Raw genomic sequence first — 13,864 nt, 5'->3', positions numbered from 1 at the left:
CAACATAATAAAGGCCATATATGACAAACCCACAGCCAACATAGCTCTCAATGGTGAAAAACTGAAACCTTTTCCTCTAAGATCAGGAACAAGATAAGGTTGCCCACTCTCACCACTATTATTCAACATAGTTTTGGAAGTTTTAGCCACAGCAGTCAGAGAAGAAAAAGAAATAAAAGGAATCCAAACCGTAAAAGAAGAAGTAAAACTGTCACTATTTGCAGATGACATGATACTCTACATAGAGAATCCTAAAGATGCTACCAGAAAACTACTAGAGCTAATCAATGAATTCGGTAGAGTAGCAGGATACAAAATTAATGCACAGAAATCTCTCACATTCCTATATGCTAATGATAAAAAATCTGAAAGAGAAATTAAGGAAACACTCACATTTACCATTGCAACAAAAAGAATAAAATAGGTAGGAATAAACCTACCTAGGAGGCAACAGACCTGTATGCAGAAAACTATAAGACACTGATGAAAGAAATTAAAGATGATACAAACAGATGGAGAGATATATAGATAGCTAGTGGGAAGCAGCTGCATAGCACAGGGAGATCAGCTCAGTGCTTTATGTCCACCAAGAGGGGTGGGGAAGGGAGGGTGGGAGGGAGATGCAAGGGGGAGAGGATATGGGGATATATGTATACATATAGCTGATTCACTTTGTTATACAGCAGAAAGTAACACAACATTGCAAAGCAATTGTACTCCAATAAAGTTGTTTAAAAAAAAAGATGTATTTTTTCAAATGTTTTTTCTGCATCTAGAAAGATGATTATATTATTTTCATCTTTTATTTAAGTAATGTGGTGAATCAAAATAACTGGTTTTTAAGTGTGAAACAAACCTTGCATTCCTTGGGATCAACTGCCTTGCTCATAATGTATTACCTTTTTTATATATTGCAAGAGTTCATTTGTTAATATCTTGTGAAAGATTTTTGTATCTACTCTGCATGAAGGATATTAATTTTATTTTCTATTTTAGTACTCTCTTTGTCAGGTTTTGGGATTAGGATTTACTGGCCCCATAAAATAAGTTGGAAAAAGTTCTACCACTCTCTATTTTCAGAAGTAATTTGTGTGAAACTGATATCATTTATTCCTTAAATGCACGACTGAGTTCATGAGTACAGCCACGTGGGCCAAAGTTTTCTCTGTAGGAAAGTTTTGATTACATACTCATTTTCTAAATAGATGTAGGACGCTTCAGATTTTCTATTTTTTCTTTTGTAAGTTTTGGTAAGTGGTAATTTTTGAGAAATTTTTCCATTTCTTAACAGTTGTTGAATTTATTAGCATAAAATTCTTAATAGTATTCTCTTGTTTCCTTTTAATGTCTGTAGGATCTCAAGTGATTCCGTCTTTTTCATTCTTGATATTAATAATTTGTGTTTTTTCTTTTGATTAGTATTGGTAGGATTTATTTATTTTGTTAATCTTTTCAAAATATTAGCTATTGGCTCTGTTAATGGCTCCCCTGCATCGGCAGGCGGACGCGCAACCACTGCGCCACCAGGGAAGCCCTCTGTTAATTTTTTTATTGCTTGTCTATTTTCTCTTTTATTTTCACTCTTTTCTATTTCCTTCTTCTGTGTACTTTGTGTTTAATTTGATGTTCTTTTTCTAACATTTATGTGAAAATCTTAAATCATTGCTTTTAAAACTGTCTTGTTTTTCAATATATTCATTTAAAGCTATAAATGTTTCTCTAATCACTTCTTTAGCTGTATCCCACAAATTTTTTTTTTTTTTTGTGGTACGCGGGACTCTCACTGTTGTGGCCTCTCCCATTGCGGAGCACAGGCTCCGGACGTGCAGGCTCAGCGGCCATGGCTCACGGGCCCAGCCACTCCGCGGCATGTGGGATCTTCCCGGATCGGGGCACGAACCCGTGTCCCCTGCATCGGCAGGCGGATTCTCAACCACTGCACTACCAGGGAAGCCCTCCCACAAATTTTTAAAGTAGTGTTCTCATTAGCATTTAGCTCCAAGTAATTTCTATTTTCTTTGTGACTTTTTATTGACCCATAATTTATTTAGAAATGTTTTACCCAATATCTAAATATTTAGAATATTCTAGATATTTTTCATTATTAAATTCTGATTTAATTTTATTGTGGTCAGACAACATACTCTTTATGATATCTAACTTTTGAAATCTATTGAGTTTGTTTTTTTTTTACAGGTTAAAATATGGTCTGTCTTGGTAAATGGGCACTTGCAAAGAATGTATACACTGCAGATGCTCTGTATAGTGGTCAGTTAAGTCATGTTGGTTGTCTTACTATAGTCTTATTGATTTTTTTCTACTACTTGTTTTATCAATTACTGAGAAGGGGGTATTAAAATCTTCAGCTATGATTATGATTTTTATCTATTTTTCTTTATATTCTGACATATTTTGCTATTTGTTTTCTAGTCATCCTGTCTGTTTTTATTTTTCCTCCTTTTCTATCTTCTTTTGGGTTGAATATCTTTATTTTATTTTATCTTATTTATTAGTTTTTTAGCTATAACTCTTCCTATGACCTTTTTATGTATAATGTACCTTACAACAGTATGAACTCATTCACTTCCTCTCCTGTGTAATTATTGCTTCTGCAATTATTGTTATATATTTTGCTTTTATATATTATAAACTTCCATAATACACTGTTATTATTTTTGCTTTAAAAGTTTAATCATCCTAAGAGAAATTAAGTGAAGAAAAAATAGTAATCTATATGTAGCCACATATTTACCATTTTGCTGTTCCAGAATCCTTCCTCTAGATCCAGATTTCCACCTGGTATCATTTCCTTTCAGACAAAAGAATTTCTTTTAACATTTCTTTTCATGAATTTCTGCAGAAAATAAATCATCTCACCATTCTTTTATCTGAAAATCTCTATTCTTCTTCATTGTTGAAAGATATTTTTACTGGATATAGAGTGCTAAGTTGATAGTTTTTCATTTCAACACTTTAAAGATGTCATTCTATTTTGTTTAACTCCATTATTTTCTGATAAAAAATAAGATATCATTCTTATATATTTTCTCTGTTTTAAAATTTTTCTTTTTATTTTTGGGTCTTAGCAGTTGGACTGTCATTTGCTTAGATGTGGTGTTCTTTGTATTTATCCTTTTAGGAGTTCTCTGAGCTATTTGCATTTGTGGGTTGATGTATTTCCACTAAGTTAAGGAAATGTTTTATCTTATTCCTTAAGAAGAAAATTTCTACCCCATACTCTCTCCTTTTTTTCTGGCACTCCAATTACCCATGTGTCTATCAGTTTGTTGTCCCACAAGTCACTGCAGTTTGGCTAATTTTTTCAATTATTTTCTCTCTATTCTTCAGTTTGTATAATTTCTGTTCTCTTGTCTTTAAATTGATTTGTCCTTTTTTCTGCAGTATCCAATCTTTTAAATTCTATCGATTAATTTTTTTCTTTTTCTTCTTTTTGTTTTTGGCTGTGTTGGGTCTTCGTTGCTGCACACGGGCTTTCTCTAGTTGCAGCAAGTGGGGGCTACTCTTCATTGCAGTGTGCAGGCTTCTCATTGCAGTGGCTTCTCTTGTTGCAGAGCACAGGTTATAGGTATGCAGACTTTAGTAGTTGAAGCATGCGGCTCATTAGTTGCAGCACGCAGGTCCTAGAGCACATGGGCTTCAGTAGTTGTGACGTGCAGGCTCAGTAGTTGTGGCACACGGGCTTAGCTGCTCTGCAGCATGTGAGATCTTTCCAGACCAGGGATCGAACCTGTGTCCCCTGCATTGGCAGATGGATTCTTAACCACTGCACCACCAGGGAAGTCCCAATGTTTTCTTTTTTGATATTGTATTTTTTCAGCTCTAGAATTTCAAGTTGGTTCTTTTATAATTTTCATTTCGTTTTGGGGATTCCCTGTCTTTCACCCATTTTGCTCATCTTTTTTTTTTTTTTGGCTGCATTGGTTCTTCATTGCTGAACACAGGCTTTCTCTATTTGAGGCTAGCAGGGGGTTACTCTTCGTTGCAGCCTGTGGGCTTCTCATTGTGGTGGCTTCTCTTGTTGTGGAGTACAGGCTCTAGGCTCACGGGCTTCCATTGTTGCAGCACATGGGCCCTAGAGTGCATGGGCTTCATTAGTTGCAGCACGTGAGCTCAGTAGTTGTGGCACACAGGCTTTGTTGCTCCGCAGGATGTGGGATCTTCCTGGACCAGGGATCGAACCCATGTCCCCTGTATTGGCAGGCAGATACTTAACTACTGCGCCACCAGGGAAGTTCAGCTCATCTTTTCTTTTTAATCCATTAACATATTTATAAAAGCTGTTTTTAAATTCCTGTCTCAATGCTAACATAAAAGTCATCTATGGATTTGCTTCTCTTGACTATGTTTTCTCTTTGATTGATTGCTTATATGTTCCTGTTTCTCCAAATTTCTAGTAATACCTTATTTTATCCTGGACAGTATGGATGATACATTATAGAGATACTGTATTTTTGAAAGAAAGTTGAATTTGTACTAACAGAGAGTTAAGCTATTGGTGGATCACATTAATCTTTTTTTTTCAGTTTTATTGAGAAACAATTGGCATACATCACTGGATAAGTTTAAGGCATACAGCATGATAGTTTGATTTACATATATTGTGAAATGATTATCACAATAGGTTAAGGTAGAATCCATTGTCTCATATAGATATAATATAAAGAAAAGAAGAAAGGGGAAAAGGAGGGGGGAAATTCTCCTTGTGATGAGAACTCTTAGGATTTACGCTTAACAACTTTCCTGTGTATCAAGCAGTGTTAAATATAGTCATCATGTTCTACATTATGCCTCCAGTACTTATTTGTCTTTTTAGTGGAAATTTGTACCTTTTGACGACCTTGCTCCAATTCTCCCTTCTCCCACTCTCAGCCTCTAGTAACCACACATATGAATCACATTAATCATAAGTGGAAGCTTGTTTTAAGTTCTGTTATAATGGATTTATTTTCATTTTGCATTTAATTCTAGACTGGAGCCCTTAGTCCTGGGCTTACTTATAAGGTATGGCTTTTCTGAGGTTTTAGTGAAAAGTCTGAGATGTTCACCAAACCCTTCTAACTTGACAGAATTTGAACTTTGAACTCTTTCTCCCCAGCTCCATGCAGCTATTGAAATTTCTTCCTCCTAGCCACTTTTTGCTGGCCTTCTTGTGTTCTCACTTTGTGAGTTTTTACTTTTGTAACCGCTAAAGGATTTTAAGAAATTTTGAATGCAAAATTTGAGGGGTGGTGCACAACCATTAATATAAAAGTTTTGTACCTCATCATTCAGGATAGGCTAAGTTATTCTGTAATAAAAAGCAGAAAATCTCAGTTTTCAGCAGCTTAAAAGCAACAAGAGTTATAGCTTGCCGTGAACTAACACTCCAGGTAATAACAATTATGGACTCTACACTCCAGGTTTTATTTTAATGGTTATTTGAAAAATTACAGCTATCATACCAATCCCTTGATTTTAATCATATTATTACTTAAGCCAAGTTAATTAAAATAAAATTAGTCAATTTAAACAAAAATGTGAAGAAAATAAGTTTGATGCCTAGAGATGGACAAAAATTTTGAAAGTGGTATCTAAGCCACTGATGTATGACAAATAAAGGTATAAAATATTCTCCTAAATCCAAAGCAAATTTAGATTAAGAAAAATAGTTTGAGACAGTTACTTGAACAATAAATATTAATTAAAGTAATATGATGCTTTCTATGGAAATTGACTATATTTTTGGTGCTACATCACTAAGGAGGTATAGTCTTACAGAAATATTGGGTACATTCATAAATATTGAAAAATAAATATAAGAGTAAATATTTAAACTCTTGTAACTTGATGCTTTAACTGATACTACCATTAAATTTCCATGACTTTAGGTAGATTTTGGATGAGGTAATGAGCTCTCTACTTTGGATTTCTTAGTGTCTAGTTTAAAGTTTGTACAATAAGCCATTATTGTACTACATTTTGAGATTTGCCAAAGATGAGTAAAAAGAATTAGGGTTCCTCAGCCAGCTTATATAATTTTGACTTTGGCCATGAATATTTTACTCCTTTTCAGCTCCTCTTTCTGCTGTTTCTTAAATGGCATCCCATGCAAGATTGTTGAAAGATGGCAGAGATCAACATGCCACTATTGTTTAAATGCAAGTCCATGACAACCTGAATCTAAAATGAATGCTCAAGTCAGTGTTAATGAATCAGTACATTCATAATTGGAAAATAAGCCTTTTTCTCCCTCTCCCTGACTTGGTAATACCTCTCGTTATCTGGTGGTTCTGAGAATGCCTGTGATAGGCATCTGAAGGCAAAGTTGGATGAAGAACTATCCTAATCCCATTGATAGCAGAAGAAAAAGGAAAGAAGCTGGGATTTCCCTCCCACCATTTATAGTCTTAATTAAGCTAAGACTCTGTTGTGTCATTTACAACTAGGAGAACTGCACAGGCAGCTGCGTTTTACATATTGAGTGGGTATAAATAGAAGAATTAATATAGAAAAGATGAAAAAAACATGTGGATAATCGGTATCTGTTACTTCCAGAACACTATCATGCTTTTATTTTAAAAAGACAGTCTGTGTACCTGCTATTTATTTATTTATTTATTATATATTTTTGGCTGCATTGGATCTTTGTTGCTGTGTGCGGGCTTTCTCTAGTTGTGGCGAGCAGGGGCTACTCTTCTTTGCGGTGCACAGGTTTCTCATTGTGGTGGCTTCTCTTGTTGCGGAGCACGGGCTCTAGGCGTGGGGGCTTTAGTAGTTGTGGCCCACGGGCTCAGTAGTTGTGGCTTGTCAGCTCTAGAGTGCAGGCTCAGTAGTTGTGGCACACAGGCTTAGTTGCTCCACAGCATGTGGGATCTTCCTGGACCAGGGCTCGAACCCATGTCCCTTGCATTGGCAGGCGGATTCTTAACCACTGCCCCACCAAGGAAGTCCCTGATCCTGCTTTTTTAAAACTGGATTTTCTAAACTAGAAAGATTAGATCCAGAATTCCGAACCTGCCGACATGAGATGAACTCCCTTTAATTCTCACCTAAAACTCTCTAAGCTGATTTCATAACTGTACATTAATTGTATGACTTTTTATTTAAGGTCTCTTTTCCTAGATAGCTACAATATTATATTAATTTCAGGTGTACAACATAGTGATTTATAATTTTATAGATTATACTCCATTTAAAGTTATTATAAAATGTTGGCTATGTTTCTTCTGCTGTACAATATATCCTTGTGGCTTATTTATTTTATATATAGTAGTTTGTACCTCTTAATCTCCTACCTCAATCTTGCCCCCATCTTCCTTCTCCCCACTGGTAACCACTAGATTGTTCTCTATATCTGTGAAGCTGCTTCTGTTTTTTTATATTCATTTGCTTTATTTTTTAGATTTCACATATAAGTGATAACGTATAGTAGTTGTCTTTCTCTGTCTGACTTATTTCACTAAGCATAATGCCCTCCAGGATCATCCACGTTGCTGCAAATAGCAAAATTTCATTCTTTTTTATGGCTGAGTAGTATTCCACTATATATATATATACCACTTCTTCTTTATCCATTCATCTTCTGATGGACACTTCCATATCTTGGCTATTGTAAATAATGCTGCTATAAATATCAAGGTGCTTGTATTTTTTTTGAATTAGTATTTTCAGTTTTTTCAAATACATACCCAGGAGTGGAATTGCAGATAGTTCTATTTTTAGTTTTTTGAGGAACTTTCATGCTGTTTTCCATAGTGGCTGCAAAAATTTACATTCCCACCAACAGTGTGCAAGTGTTCCCTTTTCTCCACATCCTTACCAGCATTTTTTATCTGTGGTCATTTTGACGATAGACATTCTGACAGGTCTGAGGTGATATCTCATTGTGGTTTTGATTTACATTTCTCTGATGATTAGCAATGTTGAATATATTTTCATGGACCTGTTGGCCATCTGTATGTCTTCTTCGAAAAAATGTCTATTCAGGTCCCTTGCCGATTTTTTAATCAGGTTGTATGTTTTTTTGATACTGAGTTGTATGAGGTGTTTATAGATTTTGGATATTAACACCTTATTGGTCATATCATTTGCGAATATGTTCTCCCATTCAGTAGGTTGCTTTTTTGTTTTGCCAATGGTTTCCTTTGCTATGCAAAAGCTTTTAAGTTTAATTAGGTCCCATTTGTTTATTTTTGCTTTTGTTCCCTTTGCCATAGGAGACAGATACAAAAAATATTGCTACAATTTATGTCAAAGAGTGTTCTGCCTATGTTTTCTTCTAGAATTTTTATGGCTTCATGACTTACATTTAAGCCATTAATCCATTTTGAGTTTATTTTTGTAATGGTGTGAGAAAGCAGTACAGTTTGATTCTTTTGCAAGTAGCTGTCCAGTTTTCCCAACACCATTTGTCAAAGAGGCTTTTTTGCCTTTGTATATTCTTGCCTCCTTTGTAATAATTTGACCACATAAGTGTGAGTTCGTTTCTGGACTCTCTATTACATTGATCTATATATCTCTTTTTGTGCCAGTACCATACTGTTTTGATTACTGCAGCTTTGTAGTATAGTATGAAGTCATGGAACATGATACCTCCAGCTCTGTTATTCTTTGTCAAGATTGTTTTAGCTATTCAGGGTCTTCTGTGTTTTGATACAAATTTTAAAATTATTTGTTCTAGTTCTGTGGAAAATGCCATTAGTATTTTGATAGGCATTGCATTGAACCTTTAGGTTGCGTTCAGTGGTATGGTCATTTTAACAATATCAGTTCTTCCAAACCATGAACATGGTATATATTTCCATCTGTTTGTGTTGTCTTCAATGTCTTTCATCAGTGTCTTATAGTTTTCCAAGTACAGATCTTTAACCACCTATGTTAGATTTATTCCTAGGTATTTTATTCTTTTTGATATGATTGCAAATGGGATTGTTTCCTTAATTTCTCTTTCTGATACTTTGTTGTTATAGAAGTGCAACAGATTTCTGTATATTAATTTTGTATCCTGCAACTTCACTAAATTCATTGATGAGCTCTAGTAGTTTTTTGGTGGCATCTTTATATTTTCTGTGTATAGTATTGTCATCAGCAAACAGTGACAGTTTAACTTCTTCCTTTCCAATTTGGAGTCTTTTTACTTCTTTTTCTTGCCAGATTGCAGTGGCTAGCACTTCTAATAATATGTTGAATAAAAGTGGCAAGAGTAGGCATCCTTGTCTTATTCCTGAACTTAGAGGAAATGCTTTCAGCTTTTCACCATTGAGTATGATGTTAGCTGTGTGCCTAAAGGTTCACATGCTTTTATTATGTTGAAGTATGTTCCTTCTATACCCACTTTCTGGAGACTTTTTATAAAGTATGTTGACATACTTTATAAGTATGTCATACTTTATAAGCATGTTTATCAATATAAATTAATGTTGAATTTTGTCAAAAGCTTTTTCTGCTCTACTGAGAAGATCATATGATTTTTTTTTAACATCTATATTGGAGTATAATTGCTTTACAGTGCTGTGTTAGTTTCTGCTGTATAAAAAAGTGAATCAGCTATATGTATACGTATATCCCCATATCCCCTCCCTCTTGCATTTCCCTCCCACACTCCTTAACCCACCCCTCTAGGTGGTCGCAAAGCACCAAGCTGATCTCCCTGTGCTATGCAGCTGCTTCCCACTAACTATCTATTTTACATTTGGTCGTGTATGTATGTCAGTTTTACCCTCTCACTTCGTCCCAGCTCATCCTTCCCCCTCCCCATGTCCTCAAGTCCATTCTCTACATCTGTGTCTTTATTCCTGTCCTGCCCCTAGGTTCTTCAGAAGCATTTTTTTTAGATTCCATATATATGGGTTAGCATATTAGTTTTTCTCTTTCTGACTTACTTCATTCTGAATGACAGACTCTAGGTCCATCCACCTCACTACACATAACTCAATTTCCTTTCTTTTTATGGCTGAGTAATATTCCATTGTATATATGTGCCAAAGAAAGAAAACTACAGGCCAATATCACTGATGAACATAGATGCAAAAATCCTCAACAAAATACTAGCAAACAGAATCCAACAGCACATTAAAAGGATCATACACCATGATCAAGTGGGGTTTATCCCAGGAATGCAAGGATTCTTCAATATACACAAATCAAACAATGTGATACACCATATTAACAAACTGAAGGATAAAAACCATGTGATAATCTCAATTGATGCAGAAATTTGGAAGTTTTAGCCACAGCAGTCAGAGAAGAAAAAGAAATAAAAGGAATCCAAAGCATAAAAGAAGAAGTAAAACTGTCACTATGATTGGAAGAATCAACATTGTGAAAATGACTCTACTATCCAAAGCAATCTACAGATTCAATGCAATCCCTATCAAACTACCACTGGCATTTTTCACAGAACTAGAACAAAAAATTTCACAATTTGTATGGAAACACAAAAAAAACCCATATAACCAAAGCAATCTTGAGAAAGAAAAACGGAGGTGGAGGAATCAGACTCCCTGACTTCAGACTATACTACAAAGCTACAGTAATCAGACCTAAATGTAAGGCCAGATACCATCAAACTCTTAGAGGAAAACATAGGAAGAACACTCTTTGACATAAATCACAGCAAGATCTTTTTTGTTCCACCTCCTAGAGTAATGGAAATAAAAACAAAAATAAACAAATGGGACCTAATGAAACTTAAAAGCTTTTGCACAGCAAAGGAAACCATACAAAAGCTGAAAAGACAATCCTCAGAATGGGAGAAAATATTTGCAAATGAAGCAACCGACAAAGGATTAATCTCCAAAATATACATGCAGCTCAATCAAAAAAACAAACAATCCAATCCAAAAATGGGCCGAAGACCTAAACAGACATTTCTCCAAAGAAGATATACAGATATCCAACAAACACATGAAAAGATGCTCAATATCACTAATCATTAGAGAAATGCAAATCAAAGCTACAATGAGGTATCACCTCACACCAGTCAGAATGGCCATCATCAAAAAATCGACAAACAATAAATGCTGGAGAGGGTGTGGGGAAAAGGGAAACCTCTTGTACTGTTGGTGGGAATGTAAATTGATACAGCCGCTATGGAGATCATATGATTTTTATTCTTCAAATTGTTAATGTAATGTATCACACTGATTGGTTTGCAGATATTGAACCAACCTTGCATCCCTGGGATAAATCCCACTTGATCATGGTGTATGATGCTTTTAATGTATTGTTAGATTCAGTTTGCTAGTATTTTTTGAGGATTTTTGCATATATGTTTGTCAGTGACCCTGGCCTATAATTTTCTTTTTTGTGACGATATTTTTGTTTAGTTTTGGGTGAGGGTGATGCTGGCCTTGTAGAATGAGTTTGGAAGTGCTCCTTACTCTGCAGTTTTTTGAAATAGTTTGAAAAGGATAGGTGTTAACTCTTCTTTAAATGTTTGGTAGAATTCACCTGTGAAGCCATCTGGTGCTGGACATTTGTTTTTGTGGAGTTTTTTAAATTATTGATTCAATTTCATTACTGGTAATTGGTCTGTTCATATTTTCTATTTAAACCTGGTTCAGTCATGGGAGACTGTAGATTTCTCAGAATTTGCCCATTTTTTCTGAATTGTCCATTTTGGTGGCATGTAGTTGTTTGTAGTACTCTCATGAGTCTTTGTATTTCTGTGATGTCAATTGCAAAGTCTCCTTTTTCATTTCTGATTTTATTGATTTGTGCCATCACTCTATTTTTCTTGGTGAGTCTGGTTAAAACCTTATCAATTTTATTTATCTTTTCAAAGAACGAGGTCTTAGTTACATTGATCTTTTCTTTTTTTTTTTTTTAGTCTCTATTTCATTTATTTTTGCTCTGATCTTTATAATCTCATTTCTTCTACTACTACCTCTGATCTTTATGATCTCTTTTCAATTATTTTTGTTCTGATCTTTATTATCTCTTTTCTTCTTCTTCTTCTGGGGTTTTGTTTGTTCTTCTTTTTCTAATTCTTTTAGGTGTAAGGTTTGAAATTTTGAAATTTTTCTTGTTTCCAGAGGTAGATTTTATCACACTAAACTTCCCTCTTAGAACTGATTTTGCTACATCCCATAGATTTTTTTTTCATGAAGCTGTTTATTCCTGTTATTAAACCTTAGACTCAAGTAATCCTGGTTATTCTGGAAAAAACACCTTGTTGTAGGGATCATTTCATCATCCCTTTCAACAATCACCTCTCCATGAAGCACCTTTTTTCTCTGACGTAACATATGAAAGTAGATTGTGGAAACAATGATATATTTGAGGTCATGGTTATAAGATGAAAATAATAGTAGTCAAAAGAAGCATTGTATTTATTCGGAAGTCTTATTGAGAACATTCCTTTTTTCTTCACATATGGTAAGGCAGCATATATTGTAAGAAGTTCACCAGCAACTCCGACAGGATATAAATGACAAAAAAATTATGTTGGTTTTATACTGTGAGTAAAGAGCAACACCATAAAGATTCTTGAACTCTCTTGGACCCCAGCCACAAACACAGAAGTAGGTATAATTCCGCAAGCAAGGCAAATGTCTGGAAAAATTTAAGTGTCTTCTAAATACTTTTATATAAACCTTTGTGTATTCTTTTTTCCACATAAAAATGTACCAGCCAGTACATTTTTACTACAGTACATGTAGTAGCCAGTACCAGCCACCCTGCAGTCATGGTGATGCTGTAGAAGGTGCGCCAGGCGGTGGCCAACAAGCCCAGGCACCTCCTCTTGCCCACGGCCCCCAAGGCACTGCCATTTGTGCTGTCCTCCTCACCAGATGCCATGGTGGCCGCACAGCTGGGGGCCGTGGATGAGAGGAGCAGGGGAGTGGGAGGGGGCCCAGCTGAGCACACCACTGAAGTGCCACCGCCCGCTGTCACTGCATCCATCAGGCGCCCCATGTGCCACACACAGGAAGCTCAGCACTGCCAGCCCAGCCACCCACAGGGGGAGGAGCAGGCACCCCAAGCCCCCATAGATTTTGAATTATTGGGTTTTCATGTTCATTTGTTTCCAGATATTTTTTATATCTTCAGTGATCCATTGGTTGTTTAGTAGCCTACTGAGTAGCCTCCATGTGTTTCTGTATTTTGCAGTCTTTTTTTCTATAGTTGATTTCTGTCTCATAGCACTGTGGTCAGAAATGATGGTTATTATTATTTCAGTTTTCTTAAATTTACTGAGACCTGCTTTGTAGCCTAGTATGTTCCATGTGCATCCATGTGCACATGTTCCATGTGCATCCATGTGCACATGTTCCATGTGTATTCAAAAAGAATGCATATTCTGTTGCTTTTCAGTGGAATATTATATATATGTGTATATATGTGTGTGTATGTATGTATGTATATATGTATATACACACATGCGCATGCACACACACACACACATATATATATACCATCTGGTCTAATGTGTTGTTTAAGGGTTGTGTTTCTTTATTGATTTTCTGTGCACATGCCCTACTGTTATTGGGTTACTGTCAATTTCTCCCTTTATGTCTGTTAATATGTACTTTATGTATTTAGGCACTCCCATGTTGGGTCCATATATATTTACAATTGTTATATCTTCTTCTTTGATTGATTCCCTTGATCTTTATGTAATGTCCTTCTTTGTTTCTTGTTACAGTCTTTATTTTAAAGTCTATTTTGGCTGATATAAGTACTGCTACCTGGCTTCCTTTTAATTTCCATTTGCATGGAATATCTTTTTCTACTCCCTCACTTTTAGTCTGTGTGTGTCTTTAGATCTGAAGTCAGTCTCTTATAGGCAACATATATATAGGTCTTGTGGCAGCATATATATATATATATATATATATATATATGTATATATATGTATCTA

The 13,864-nt window shown here is 35.4% G+C and overlaps 1 pseudogene; it reads right to left on the bottom strand.

Moving 5' to 3' along the window:
- LOC102979823 (very-long-chain (3R)-3-hydroxyacyl-CoA dehydratase 1-like) overlaps positions 1-12,918 on the bottom strand; it is a 140,199-nt pseudogene extending 127,281 nt beyond the window's left edge.
- Between the last annotated feature and the right edge of the window lie 946 nt (positions 12,919-13,864).

Source organism: Physeter macrocephalus, chromosome 4, assembly GCF_002837175.3.
Source record: "Physeter macrocephalus isolate SW-GA chromosome 4, ASM283717v5, whole genome shotgun sequence".
Classification (NCBI taxonomy): Eukaryota; Metazoa; Chordata; class Mammalia; order Artiodactyla; family Physeteridae; genus Physeter; species Physeter macrocephalus.
The sequence above is the reverse complement of the archived record's forward strand: the minus strand, read 5'-3'. Positions and strand labels throughout refer to the sequence as shown.